Below are 14,479 nucleotides of genomic sequence, written 5' to 3'. Positions count from 1 at the left end.
TTTCTATGTACTTTCACAGCCCCAGACTATTCCTTCACAGAGCCTGACAGCTGCAACACATATTCAGACGGCTCTTTCACAGTCCCAGACTCGACCTTCACAGATTCACAATCTTCCGACACAGTACCACAATCTACCTTCACAGATCCAAACTTTTCCTGCACCGACCCAGACAGCGGCTAAACAGACCCAGGCAGCTCCCGTACAGAGGGGTAGTGATCCTACACTGAGTCAGACATTACGGCACAGATCCATACACACTTGTGCAGATAGGCAAAGCGCATACACAGCATCAAAATGCTTGTGTACAGACTGAGACAGTTCTTTTCAGAGACCCAGCATCACCTACACAGGAGCAAACATGTCCTCATCAGCTGCAGACTATACCAACACATTTCCAGAGAGCTTCGACAGAGACACTGACATTTCCTTCGTGAAAGTAGGCAGCTCCTGTACAGAACCAGGCAGGTGCTACACTGAATCAGGGATTAACAGCACAGGGATAAACCTTCCTACACAAACCCATACAGCTCCGTTCAAAGACATTTGGACCTCCGAGACAGATTAAGTCCCTCTTACATAGACATAGACAGCTCTACCCTGGCCAAGGCATCACCAACACAGATCCAAGAACTCCTACACAGATATAAGCAGTTCTTGCACGGGCGCAGACTGTTCCGACAAAGGACCAGACTGCTCGTTCACCGAGCCAGACACCTCGCTTCGGAGATGCAGACATTTCATTTAAAGATAAAGACAGCACCGGTACTGAATCAAAAAGCTCAATGCAGAACCACACTGACCCAGGGAGATCAACCAGAGACAGACACACTCCATCACAGATGCAGACTCTCCGGCACAAAAAGAGACAACTCTTGCAGAGACCCAGTCAGCTCCAAACCTGACACATGGAGCTGCAACACAAAGCCCAACGCTCCTACACAAACCCGGACAACACTTAAACAGACACATTCAGCTCAAATTCTGACACAGGCAGCTGCAACACAGACCCAGACAGCACCTAAAGAGACCCAGAAACTATTACACAGAAACAGAAGGCTCTTACAGTGCCTTCCTACCTATACTCAGAGAGCTTGTCATTGAATCCAATGCATAAAGCTGCAGATAACTGAATTAAATAGGCTAACAAAGGACAGCATAGCGTATACAGCCTTTCTCGAATATTCTGGAGTCTTTTTTCATTTAAATCTATCAGCATAGCCATCTATTCCTTTCTACCTCATATGCTTGTATAGCTTCTCCGTAAATGTATCTATAGTATTCGCTTGAACCACTCCTACGCTTCTGAGTTCCACATTCTCATCACTCTTTCCAGAAAGAAGTTGCTTCTGAATTCTCGATTTGATTTCTGGATTTCTTGATGACTATCTTATATTGGTGGCCTCCAGTTATGCTCTTCCCCACATGTGAAAACATTCTCTCTGTAAACACTCCATCAAAATCTTTCATAATTTTAAATAAATCTATTAGGTCACCCCTATAGATCAATCTTCAAGAGAAAAGAGACCCAGCTTGTTCAGTATTTCCACTTATGAATAACCTCCCATTTCTGGTAGCATCCGTGTAAATCTTCTCTGCACCCTCCCAAATGCCTCTATATCATCTTTGTAATAGGATGACCAGAACTGCATACAGTTCTCTAAGTGTGGTCTAACCCAGGTTCAATACAGGTTTAGCATAACCTTCATATTTTGCAATTTTATAACACTAGAAATAACCTCCACTGCTTAGTTACCTTTATTTTGTCTTGATAAACTCTGTGACAATTTTTGTGATTTGTGTAGTTGTACTCAGAGATCCTATTGTTCCTCTACCCCACCGAGAGTCGTTTGTGCCAAGTAATTAGTGACCTCCATATTCTTCCTACCAAAATGTAATACCTCACATGTGTGTGTGTGGAACTTAATTGAAAATTATATGCCCATTCTGCGTGTTATTAATGTTGTCCTTAATTTGTTGCAGTCCTCCTCATTATAAATTTCCTCCAATTTGGTATCATTGGCAAATTTGGAAATTCTGTTTTTAGTTCCAAATTCTAAATCGTTAATATAATTGTGAACAATAGTGGTTCCGGCATTGATCCTTTTGGAACACCACTACCCATCTTCTGCCAATGTGAATATCTGCCTTTTACCTCCAATCTCTGATTTCAGTCTTGAAGCTAGCTCGCTATGCATTCTGCTGCTTATACCCTGACGTTGCTCAGCAGGCTATTATTGGGTATCATAGCGAGGGTCTTTTGAAAATCTAGATACCTTATACTTATTGCATGATCAATGTCTACCCTCTCTTTTACCTCTTCAAACATTATGAGTTTGGTCCAGCAGTACTTTCCCTATTGAAATCCATGCTGATTATTCATTTTTATACTTTTGGTTTCTAGATGTTCTTCTATTTTCTCCATTAGTAAGGGTTCCATTATTTTCCCTATATAAGTGACAATCATACCCCTTGACCAACGAGCTGATTAGCTGAGACAAGCAGGGAGTACATCATTTAATTCCCGCCGAAAGCAATTCAGCCATTCCCGCTTTCTATTGTGTAATACAGCGACATCAAGTTGTTGTACTGTCAGTCTTGGATCAGTCTTTATCTGTTTGAAAGACTTGCGATCTCAGTGCTGCTTCATTCAGTGTGTGTTTAAAAAAAATGCGACGTGCTAGCTGCCGTGGCTGGGTGGTTAAATCTTTGGATTAGGAATGTAATCGAATTGCTTCTGAGCAAGTTCGAGCCCTGTTCACAATGAATCAGTAGCTGTCGGCATTCGCACGTAATCGGCTCTGTTTGGAGGTCATTTGAGGTGTAATTGTTTTGAATTATTTTGCAGCAACTTTTCGGCCACCTGTTCCGTCACGCTCACCCAATCATCCACTCGTGCGTGTCCAGAGGATTGGGACATTTCTATAATCCAGCAAAGAATGACTAAAAATATGGTTAAAAAAAGGGTAGATTATGAATGTTAACTTGAACGGAATATAAAAACAGATAGTAAGAGTTTCTACAGGTATGTAAAAAGGAAAAGAGTGGCTAAAGTAAATGTTAGTCTCGTGGAGGATGTGACTGGGGCATTAATAATCGAGAACAGGGAAATGGCAGAGACTTTGGACAAATATTTTGTTTCAGTTCTCATGGTAGAAGTCAGTAAAAACATTTAAATAGTGGATAAATATTGAGGGAGGAAATTAATACTATCATTATCACTAATGAAGTAGTATGAGGTAAAATAATGGGACTAAAGGAGGACAAGTCCCTGGACCTGATGGCTTATATCCAATGGATGCATTGGTTGTATCCACAGGATATAAGCCATCAGGTCCAGCGGTCCTATGGAGGAGTTGCTTCCACTCCCAAAGTGAATTCTTTGATGGCTGAGCAGTCCGATACGAGAGCCACAGACCATTTCACAGGTGGGACAGACATTCGTCAGGGGAAGGGGTCGGTTGGGCTGGTTTGCCGCATGCTCCTTCTGCTGCGTGCGCCTTGGCTCTTCATGCTCCTTGCATCGAGCCTCAAAGAGCTCAACGCCCTCCCGGATGGATTTTCTCCACCTCGGGCGATCTGCGGCCAGGGTCTCACAGGTGTCAGTGGTGATGTCGCACTTTCCCAGCGAGGCTTTGAGGGTGTCCTTATAACGTTTACACTTTCCTCCTTTGGCTCGTCTACCATGAAGGAGTTCCGCATAAAGCATTGCTTATGGAGTCTCACATCTGGCATGCGTACTATGTGGCCTGCCCAGCGAAGCTGATCGAGTGTGGTCAGTGCTTCAATACTGGGGATGTTACCCTGGTCGAGGACACTGATGTTGATGCGTCTGTCCTCCCAGGAGATTTGCAGGATCTTGCGGAGACATCGTTGGTGATATATCTCCAGCGACCTGAGGTGCCTTCTGCACATCGTCCATGCCTCAGACCCATACAGAAGGGCGGGTACTATTTCTGCCCTGTAGACCATGAGTTAGGTGGTAGATTTGAGGGCCTGGTCTGCAAACAGTCTTTTCCGCAGGAGGCCGAAAGCTGCACTGGAGCACTGGAGGAGATGCTGAATCTCCACATAAATTTCTGCCTTTGTTGACAAGAGGCACCCCCTCATTTCCAATGGAATTCTTCCAGTCACACAACCTTCGTTCAATCAAAAAATATCTAGATTATGAATCAATTATTTATTTATTTAAAACAAATCAAATTCATTTTTTTTTAAATAAAAATTAAATGTATTTATTTCCTTAAGTTGTTTAGTATACATATATTTTTAAATTGGCTTTCAGTGGGCTGGTTTTACGTACCTACCTCTTTCCTGTCTGTCGATCACCTGTGGCTTCAATAACCGTTTCTGCCAAGCGTGGTCCTGAGCCCCACTGCACAATTGCCTTCAGGGATGATAGAAATCTCACTTTATTCTTTTAAAAGGGAACTGCGGTCAGTCAAAGGTCATTCTGCATCTGGGTAAAAGGGATGTCCTTGTAGTCCCCGATCATTCTGTATCTGTTTAAAAGGGTTGGTTGTCAGTTCCGGTTCATAATCTTTCCCTTTAAAACGGATTTTCTAATAAACCCGGGTCATCCTGTATAGTTTGAGAAGGAGTATGATTTCAGCTGCAATGACCGAATTGTTAAACTGTTGTGTTGCAATTTACATCGGGGTTGCCTGCGCCGGGTTTGCACCCAGATTGCCGTGCATCTGTTCATTTACTCGAAATATGCTCATCTTTTCCTAAATCCACTCCTTGATTTTGCTCGCAATATGCACAATAACACATTGGATGATGGTGGCAGCGGCCGCGTGGTCTAATGGATACGGCTTCTGACTTCGATTATAACCGCGAACTTATCAAAACATTGCAGATTCGTATCTTGCCGCGGTCAATTAACTCGCTGCCTGAAATTTTATATTTGTTGCGATTCTGCCGAAAAAACAACCATCTCTTCGAGTCACTCACCTGAAGTAAAGAAAGGCTGTTTGCTTTAAGAATCTAATGGCACGTGTTCATCATTGTCGATCTGCATGCACGGGCAGAGCAAGCTGTGATGTGGACTTTCTTGCACATTATTTCTGTTGGGTTACAAAAAGCAGGAGATTAAAGGCTGACGCTTGGCTGAATAAAAGACGAGGTGGCCGAGAAATTAAGGCGATGGACTACTAATCAATTTTGTTCTGCACGCATGAGTTCGAATCCCATCCTCGTCGTATTTGTGTTCAGCTTTGACTCCCCTGGTCACTTTGTCAATCACATTAACCTCATCGCTGAATTTCCCTTTCACTGACAAGGATGCTGCACTTTGCTCATGTCATGTCTCAAATTAATAATATATTCGTCAAATGGATAACATTTGTCGGACTGCGGAGAGTGAGACCAATTAGATCGGTCTCTGAGTGACAGCACAAGCACGATGGACCTTTTCTCACGACCGTCAGAATCTGAGAGCTGCACTCTTCACTGTCGGCGGCTCGTTGGTCTCGGGGTATGATTCCCGCTTAGGAATGATCACATTTGAAATGCGAGAGGTCTCGGGCCAAATCCTGAACGAGCGCCGCCATTTTTTATTCAAAATTCCGCGCCTCACAGCCGCTTGACATGTGAGAAAGCAGATATATTTCACATTAAAACGTGTGATTTTGCGGCGATTGTTCGCACAGCGTCCAAATCCCAGAGCAAAGTGAAACTCACACAACTGAGTAAAGTTAAAATATCTCAGAGGTACTCGGCTCTGTGACTCGTTGGATAACCGAAAGCCTAGTTGCATGTATCCGGCCGATACTTGATCAGTATATCTTCCTGTCTGTACGCATAAGTTCACCTCAATTGGGATAAGCATACATTCAGCGTCAATCTCCACCTCTGCCCTGAATATGAGTGCGTCCTGTTTCTCTGGAGCTGAAAAGATGAGAGAAGCTGCCTTTTGAATTCGTCCCTTGGCTGCCGAATTCAAAGCATACAGGAAATCAATCCGGGCTGGCAAAGCTGCCTGGTCTGATTAAAAGGCGATGACACCCTATATTGTAGGCATGTTCTCGTCTTCTGGCCTCAACATTAGGTTCAACGTATCGGATGATAAGCACCGCTCCCATTGTCTGGTAATAGTTCTGCTTTTCCCAGTAACACCTCCTCTGGACCATCCTTTGTTACGTTATTGCCCGATTACCACCCACTTTGCCTTTCTCCATTGTGCCATGTATTATTTATATCACTCCTGCGTTCCGCTGTATCACAGACGTTCCCATTTGATCTTTCTCCCTGCGTATTTTTTCCAGGCGCTGTTTTTGTTGAAAACATCTGTAATCTTTAACTTTTTCCTGAAATATCGGAATGATTATCCGACAGAACGTGAAATCGGATTCTTCCTCCACAAAATCTGCACCACCTGCCGAGTTTTACATATTTATCTGTTTTTATTCATTATATTTCTGTGTCCCTTTTAAGGGGATTTGCTGTCTGTCCGAGATCATTCTCTGTCTCTTTAAAATGGTGTGCTATCAGACCCTCATCATTCTGTGTCTGTTTCAAAGGGATGTGCTGTCTGTCCCAGATTTCCAATTTCCAATTTCAAAACCTGCCTTTGGAGGTTAACGAATTTTAGTTTGCTTGTGTTTTTGTGTAAACTAGAGAGTGTGCAAACGTGCTGTGCGATCTTGCTGTCATGTGAGAAAAATGCATTACATGCAACTTGAAACCGTACCGATTTGATTGATCACTCCTTCGTGGACTCTCTGACGGTTGAAGAATCTGCTGTGGGATTTTGCTATTCCACATCTGAAAGAAGGGAAAATACACAAGTTAGAAATATAGCGATTTTAGGCAGGGCTTGCGTGTGGGCTGTGTGACATGACGACATCCTCCATCCTTATTTGCAAATTCAAATCAAATCAAACCAATACAAGACATGACTGACTGACTGACTTTATTTATACATGTATATATATATATATGTGTATATTTATATATAATCCCAAATTTTTAACTTGCAAAATAAATATGCTTTTTCTGTTCTGCCTGCGCTGCGCTCTCTTACATTTGACCTCTTTCACAGCACAAGCAGCTGCTGTCAGATCCAGCGGAAAGACACACTCGACTTTAAAAGATCGCCCTTGTAGCCCACGTCTTCCCTCATGGCTTGTCTTCCACCATGGGCTTACTGTGTTTGGGGAGTTATTGACTGCGCCTCTCATTTCCCAATGGAATTCCTATAGTTACACAGCCTTCGTTCAATAAAAAAATACATAGATTATGAATCAATTATTTATTTCATTAAAACAACTCAAATTCAATTTTTTTTAAATACAATTTAAATGCATTTATTTTCTTAAAATGTTAAATATTTATATATTTCAGACTAGGCTGGTTTGGCCTCCCTCCCTCCTTCCTGCCTGTCTATCACCTGTGGCTTCAAGAACAGTCTCTGCGCCGCGTGGTCCTGAGCCCCACTGCACAATTGCCTTCAGGGATGATCGAAATCTCACTTTATTCTTTTAAAAGTGAACTGCTGTCAGTCAAGGGTCATTCTGCATCTGGGTAAAAGGGATGTCCTTGCAATCCCGGATCATTCTGTGTCTGTTTAAATGGGCTGGTTGTCATTTCCGGTTCATAATCTTTCCCTTTAAAACGGATTTTCTCATAAACCCGGCTCATCCTGTATTGTTTGAGAAGGAGTATGATTTCAGCTGCAATGACCGAATTGTTAAACTATAGTGTTCCAATTTACAGTGGGGTTGCCTGCGCCGGTGCGCACCCAGATAGCAGTGCATCTGTTCATTCACTCGAAATATGCTCATCTTTTCCTAAATCCACTCCTTGATATTGCAGTTGCCCCGAATTTGCTCGTGATATACACAACAACACAATGATTAGCGCTGGCAGCGGCCGCGTGGCCTAATGGATAAGGCGTCTGACTTCGATTGCAACCGCAAAATTATCAGAAGATTGTAAGTTCGAGTCCTGCCGCGGTCAACTTAGCTCGCAACGTGAAATTTTATATTCTTTGTTGTGATTCTGCCGAGAAACCAACCATCTCTTTCCGTCACTCACCTGAAGTGAAGGAAGGCTGTTTGCTCAAAGAATCTCAGCACGGGCAGAGCAAGCTGTGAAGTGGACTTTCTTGCACATTATTTCTGTTTGGATACAAAAAGCAGGAGATTGAATGGCTGACGATGTCTTATAGCAGAGACGAGGTGGCTGAGAGGTTAAGGCGATGGACTGCTAATCCATTATGCTCTGCACGCATGGGTTCGAATCCCATTCTCGTCGTCGTTGGCTTGCAGCTTATCCACTTTTTGACATTCACATTTAACCTCATCGCCAAATTCCCCTTTTACTTACAGGGATGCAGTGCTTTCCTCATGTCACGTCTCAAATTAATAATATATTCGTCAAAAGGAGAACAGTTGCAGTACAATGGCGAGGGGCACTAATTAGATAGGTATCTGAGAGACAGCACATGCACGATGGGCCATAATATCATTTCTCACCACCGTCAGAATCTGAGAGCTGCGCTTTTCACTGTCGGCGGCTCGTTGGTCCATGGTTATGATTCTCCCTTCGGATTGATCACATTTGAAATGCGAGAGGTCACGGGCCAAATCCCGGACGAGCCCCGCCATGTTTTACTCAAAGTTCCGCTTCTAACAGCCGCTCGACATGTGAGAAAACAGACGTATTTCACGTTAAAACGTGTGATTTTACGCCGATGTTCCCTTTGCATCCAAATCCCAGAGCAAAGTGAATCCCGCCAAAATGACTAAAGTTAAAATATCTCAAAGGTACTCGGCTCTGTGACTCGTTGGATAACCTAAAGCCTTGTTTGGTTCCGGCCGATACTTGATCAGTATATCTTCCTGTCTGTACGGATAAGTTCACCTCAATTGGGATAAGCATACATTCAGCGTCAATCTCCACCTCTGCCCTGAACATGTGTGCGTCCTGTGTCTCTAGAGCTGAAAAGATGAGAGAAGCTGCTTTTTGAATTCGTCCCTTGGCTGCCGAATTCAAAGCATACAGGAAATCAATCCGGGCTGGCAAAGCTGCCTGGTCTGATTAAAAGGCGGTGATACCCTATATTGTAGGCATGTTCTCGTCTTCTGGCCTCAACATTAGGTTCAACGTATCGGATGATAAGCACCGCTCCCATTGTCCGGTAATGGTTCTGCTATTCCCACTAACACTTCCTCTGGCCCATCCTTTGTTACGTTATTGCCCGATTACCACCCACTTTGCCTTTCTCCATTGTGCCATGTATTATTTCATCACTCCTTCGTTCCGCTGTATCACAAAAGTTCCCATTTGACATTTCTCGCTGCGTATTTTTTCCAGGCGCTATTTTTGTTGAAAACATCTGTAATCTTTAACTTTTTCCTGAAATATCGGAATTATTATCCGACAGAACGTGAAACCGGATTCTTCCTCCACAAAATCTGCACGACCTGCCGAGTTTTACATATTTATCTGTTTTTATTCATTCTATTTCCGTGTCCCTTTTAAGGGGATTTGCTGTCTGTCCGAGATAATTCTCTGTCTCTGTAAAATGGTGTGCTATCAGACCCTCATCATTCTGTGTCTGTTTCAAAGGGATGTGCTGTCTGTCCCGGATTTCCAATTTGAAATTTCAAAACCTGCCTTTGGAGGTTAAGGAATATTAGTTTGTTTGTGTGTTTCAGACTGGGCTGGTTTTACGTCCCTCCCTCCCTGTGTATCACCTGTGGCTTCAACAACAGTCTCTGCGCCGAGTGGTCCTGAGCCCCACTGCACAATTGCCTTCAGGGATGATCGAAATCTCACTTTATTCTTTTAAAAGTGAACTGCTGTCAGTCAAGGGTCATTCTGCATCTGGGTAAAAGGGATGTCCTTGCAATCCCGGATCATACTGTGTCTGTTTAAATGGGCTGGTTGTCAGTTCCGGTTCATAATCTTTCCCTTTAAAACGGATTTTCTCATAAACCCGGCTCATCCTGTATTGTTTGAGAAGGAGTATGATTTCAGCTGCAATGACCGACTTGTTAAACTATAGTGTTCCAATTTACATTGGGATTGCCTGCGCCGGTGCGCACCCAGATCGCAGTGCATCTGTTCATTCACTCGAAATATGCTCAACTTTTCCTAAATCCACTCCTTGATATTGCAGTTGCCCCGAATTTGCTCGCAATATATACAACAACACAATGAATGGTGCTGGCAGCGGACGCGTGGCCTAATGGATAAGGGGTCTGACTTCGATTACAACCGCAAAGTTATCAGAAGATTGCAGGTTCGAGTCCTGATGCGGTCAACTTAGCTCGCTACGTGAAATTTTATATTCTTTGTTGTGATTCTGCCGATAAATCAACCATCTCTTCCAGTCACTCGCCTGAAGTGAAGGAAGGCTGTTTGCTTTAAGAATCTCATGGCAAGTTTTCATCATTGTCGATCTGCATGCACGGGCAGAGCAAGCTGTGAAGTGGACTTTTTTGCACCTTATTTCTGTTTGGATACAAAAAGCAGGAGATTGAATGGCTGACGATGTCTTATAGCAGAGACGAGGTGGCCGAGAGGTTAAGGCGATGGACTGCTCATCCATTGTGCTCTGCACACATGGCTTCGAACCCATTCTCGTCGTCGTTGAGTTGCAGCTTAACCACTTTATGACATTCACGTTTCACCACATCGCCAAATTCCCCTTTTACTTACAGGGATGCAGTACTTTCCTCATGTCACGTCTCAAATTAATAATATATTCGTCAAAAGGAGAACAGTTGCAGTACAATGGCGAGGGGCACTAATTAGATAGGTATCTGAGAGACAGCACATGCACGATGGGCCATAATATCATTTCTCACCACCGTCAGAATCTGAGAGCTGCGCTTTTCACTGTCGGCGGCTCGTTGGTCCATGGTTATGATTCTCCCTTCGGATTGATCACATTTGAAATGCGAGAGGTCACGGGCCAAATCCCGGACGAGCCCCGCCATGTTTTACTCAAAGTTCCGCTTCTAACAGCCGCTCGACATGTGAGAAAACAGACGTATTTCACGTTAAAACGTGTGATTTTACGCCGATGTTCCCTTAGCATCCAAATCCCAGAGCAAAGTGAATCCCGCCAAACTGAGTAAAGTTAAAATATCTCAGAGGTACTCGGCTCTGTGACTCGTTGGATAACCTTAAAGCCTTGTTTGGTTCCGGCCGATACTTGATCAGTATATCTTCCTGTCTGTACGGATAAGTTCACCTCAATTGGGATAAGCATACATTCAGCGTCAATCTCCACCTCTGCCCTGAACATGTGTGCGTCCTGTGTCTCTAGAGCTGAAAAGATGAGAGAAGCTGCTTTTTGAATTCGTCCCTTGGCTGCCGAATTCAAAGCATACAGGAAATCAATCCGGGCTGGCAAAGCTGCCTGGTCTGATTAAAAGGCGGTGATACCCTATATTGTAGGCATGTTCTCGTCTTCTGTCCTCAACATTAGGTTCAACGTATCGGATGATAAGCACCGCTCCCATTGTCTGGTAATGGTTCTGCTATTCCCACTAACACTTCCTCTGGCCCATCCTTTGTTACGTTATTGCCCGATTACCACCCACTTTGCCTTTCTCCATTGTGCCATGTATTATTTCATCACTCCTTCGTTCCGCTGTATCACAAAAGTTCCCATTTGACATTTCTCGCTGCGTATTTTTTCCAGGCGCTATTTTTGTTGAAAACATCTGTAATCTTTAACTTTTTCCTGAAATATCGGAATTATTATCCGACAGAACGTGAAACCGGATTCTTCCTCCACAAAATCTGCACGACCTGCCGAGTTTTAAATATTTATCTGTTTTTATTCATTCTATTTCCGTGTCCCTTTTAAGGGGATTTGCTGTCTGTCCGAGATCATTCTCTGTCTTTGTAAAATGGTGTGCTATCAGACCCTCATCATTCTGTGTCTGTTTCAAAGGGATGTGCTATCTGTCCCGGATTTCCAATTTGAAATTTCAAAACCTGCCTTTGGAGGTTAAGGAATATTAGTTTGTTTGTGTGTTTCAGACTGGGCTGGTTTTACGTCCCTCCCTCCCTGTCTATCACCTGTGGCTTCAATAACAGTCTCTGCGCCGCGTGGTCCTGAGCCCCACTGCACAATTGCCTTCAGGGATGATCGAAATCTCACTTTATTCTTTTAAAAGTGAACTTCTGTCAGTCAAGGGTCATTCTGCATCTGTGTAAAAGGGATGTCCTTGCAATCCCGGATCATTCTGTGTCTGTTTAAATGGCTGGGTGTCAGTTCCGGTTCATAATCTTTCCCTTTAAAACGGATTTTCTCATAAACCCGGGTCATCCTGTATTGTTTGAGAAGGAGTATGATTTCAGCTGCAATGACCGAATTGTTAAACTATAGTGTTCCAATTTACATTGGGGTTGCCTGCGCCGGTGCGCACCCAGATCGCAGTGCATCTGTTCATTCACTCGAAATATGCTCATCTTTTCCTAAATCCACTCCTTGATATTGCAGTTGCCCCGAATTTGCTCGCAATATATACAACAACACAATGAATGGTGCTGGCAGCGGCCGCGTGGCCTAATGGATAAGGGGTCTGACTTCGATTACAACCGCAAAGTTATCAGAAGATTGCAGGTTCGAGTCCTGCCGCGGTCAACTTAGCTCGCTACGTGAAATTTTATATTCTTTGTTGTGATTCTGCCGAGAAATCAACCATCTCTTCCAGTCTCTCGCCTGAAGTGAAGGAAGGCTGTTTGCTTTAAGAATCTCATGGCAAGTTTTCATCATTGTCGATCTGCATGCACGGGCAGAGCAAGCTGTGAAGTGGACTTTCTTGCACATTATTTCTGTTTGGATACAAAAAGCAGGAGATTGAATGGCTGACGATGTCTTATAGCAGAGACGAGGTGGCTGAGAGGTTAAGGCGATGGACTGCTAATCCATTGTGCTCTGCACGCATGGGTTCGAGTCCCATTCTCGTCGTCGTTGGCTTGCAGCTTAACCACTTTTTGGCATTCACCTTTAACCTCATCGCCAAATTCCCCTTTTACTTACAGGGATGCTGTACTTTCCTCATGTCACGTCTCAAATTAATAATATATTCGTCAAAAGGAGAACAGTTGCAGTACAATGGCGAGGGGCACTAATTAGATAGGTATCTGAGAGACAGCACATGCACGATGGGCCATAATATCATTTCTCACCACCGTCAGAATCTGAGAGCTGCGCTTTTCACTGTCGGCGGCTCGTTGGTCCATGGTTATGATTCTCCCTTCGGATTGATCACATTTGAAATGCGAGAGGTCACGGGCCAAATCCCGGACGTGCCCCGCCATGTTTTACTCAAAGTTCCGCTTCTAACAGCCGCTCGACATGTGAGAAAACAGACGTATTTCACGTTAAAACGTGTGATTTTACGCCGATGTTCCCTTAGCATCCAAATCCCAGAGCAAAGTGAATCCCGCCAAACTGAGTAAAGTTAAAATATCTCAGAGGTACTCGGCTCTGTGACTCGTTGGATAACCTTGAAGCCTTGTTTGGTTCCGGCCGATACTTGATCAGTATATCTTCCTGTCTGTACGGATAAGTTCACCTCAATTGGGATAAGCATACATTCAGCGTCAATCTCCATCTCTGCCCTGAACATGTGTGCGTCCTGTGTCTCTAGAGCTGAAAAGATGAGAGAAGCTGCTTTTTGAATTCGTCCCTTGGCTGCCGAATTCAAAGCATACAGGAAATCAATCCGGGCTGGCAAAGCTGCCTGGTCTGATTAAAAGGCGGTGATACCCTATATTGTAGGCATGTTCTCGTCTTCTGGCCTCAACATTAGGTTCAACGTATCGGATGATAAGCACCGCTCCCATTGTCTGGTAATGGTTCTGCTATTCCCACTAACACTTCCTCTGGCCCATCCTTTGTTACGTTATTGCCCGATTACCACCCACTTTGCCTTTCTCCATTGTGCCATGTATTATTTCATCACTCCTTCGTTCCGCTGTATCACAAAAGTTCCCATTTGACATTTCTCGCTGCGTATTTTTTCCAGGCGCTATTTTTGTTGAAAACATCTGTAATCTTTAACTTTTTCCTGAAATATCGGAATTATTATCCGACAGAACGTGAAACCGGATTCTTCCTCCACAAAATCTGCACGACCTGCCGAGTTTTACATATTTATCTGTTTTTATTCATTCTATTTCCGTGTCCCTTTTAAGGGGATTTGCTGTCTGTCCGAGATCATTCTCTGTCTCTGTAAAATGGTGTGCTATCAGACCCTCATCATTCTGTGTCTGTTTCAAAGGGATGTGCTGTCTGTCCCGGATTTCCAATTTGAAATTTCAAAACCTGCCTTTGGAGGTTCAGGAATATTAGTTTGTTTGTGTGTTTCAGACTGGGCTGGTTTTACGTCCCTCCCTCCCTGTCTATCACCTGTGGCTTCAACAACAGTCTCTGCGCCGCGTGGTCCTGAGCCCCACTGCACAATTGCCTTCAGGGATGATCGAAATCTCACTTTATTCTTTT

The 14,479-nt window shown here is 43.8% G+C and overlaps 5 non-coding genes across 5 annotated transcripts; all 5 read left to right on the top strand.

Annotated features, from left to right (window-relative positions):
• Positions 1-7,873: 7,873 nt before the first annotated feature.
• trnar-ucg (transfer RNA arginine (anticodon UCG)) lies at positions 7,874-7,962 on the top strand. The gene is given in 2 exon segments: positions 7,874-7,910; positions 7,927-7,962. It is a non-coding gene; the product is annotated as a tRNA-Arg (tRNA).
• A 215-nt stretch (positions 7,963-8,177) lies between these two features.
• trnas-gcu (transfer RNA serine (anticodon GCU)) lies at positions 8,178-8,259 on the top strand. Its single transcript has one exon. It is a non-coding gene; the product is annotated as a tRNA-Ser (tRNA).
• A 2,259-nt stretch (positions 8,260-10,518) lies between these two features.
• On the top strand, positions 10,519-10,599 carry trnas-gcu (transfer RNA serine (anticodon GCU)). Its single transcript has one exon. It is a non-coding gene; the product is annotated as a tRNA-Ser (tRNA).
• A 1,925-nt stretch (positions 10,600-12,524) lies between these two features.
• Positions 12,525-12,613, top strand: trnar-ucg (transfer RNA arginine (anticodon UCG)). Its single transcript is given in 2 exon segments — positions 12,525-12,561; positions 12,578-12,613. It is a non-coding gene; the product is annotated as a tRNA-Arg (tRNA).
• Positions 12,614-12,858: 245 nt separating this feature from the next.
• trnas-gcu (transfer RNA serine (anticodon GCU)) lies at positions 12,859-12,940 on the top strand. The gene has a single exon. It is a non-coding gene; the product is annotated as a tRNA-Ser (tRNA).
• Positions 12,941-14,479: the final 1,539 nt, after the last annotated feature.

The sequence above is a fragment of the Pristiophorus japonicus genome, unplaced genomic scaffold (assembly GCF_044704955.1).
Source record: "Pristiophorus japonicus isolate sPriJap1 unplaced genomic scaffold, sPriJap1.hap1 HAP1_SCAFFOLD_33, whole genome shotgun sequence".
NCBI lineage: Eukaryota > Metazoa > Chordata > Chondrichthyes > Pristiophoridae > Pristiophorus > Pristiophorus japonicus.
This window is presented reverse-complemented; position numbering and strand designations above follow the sequence as displayed.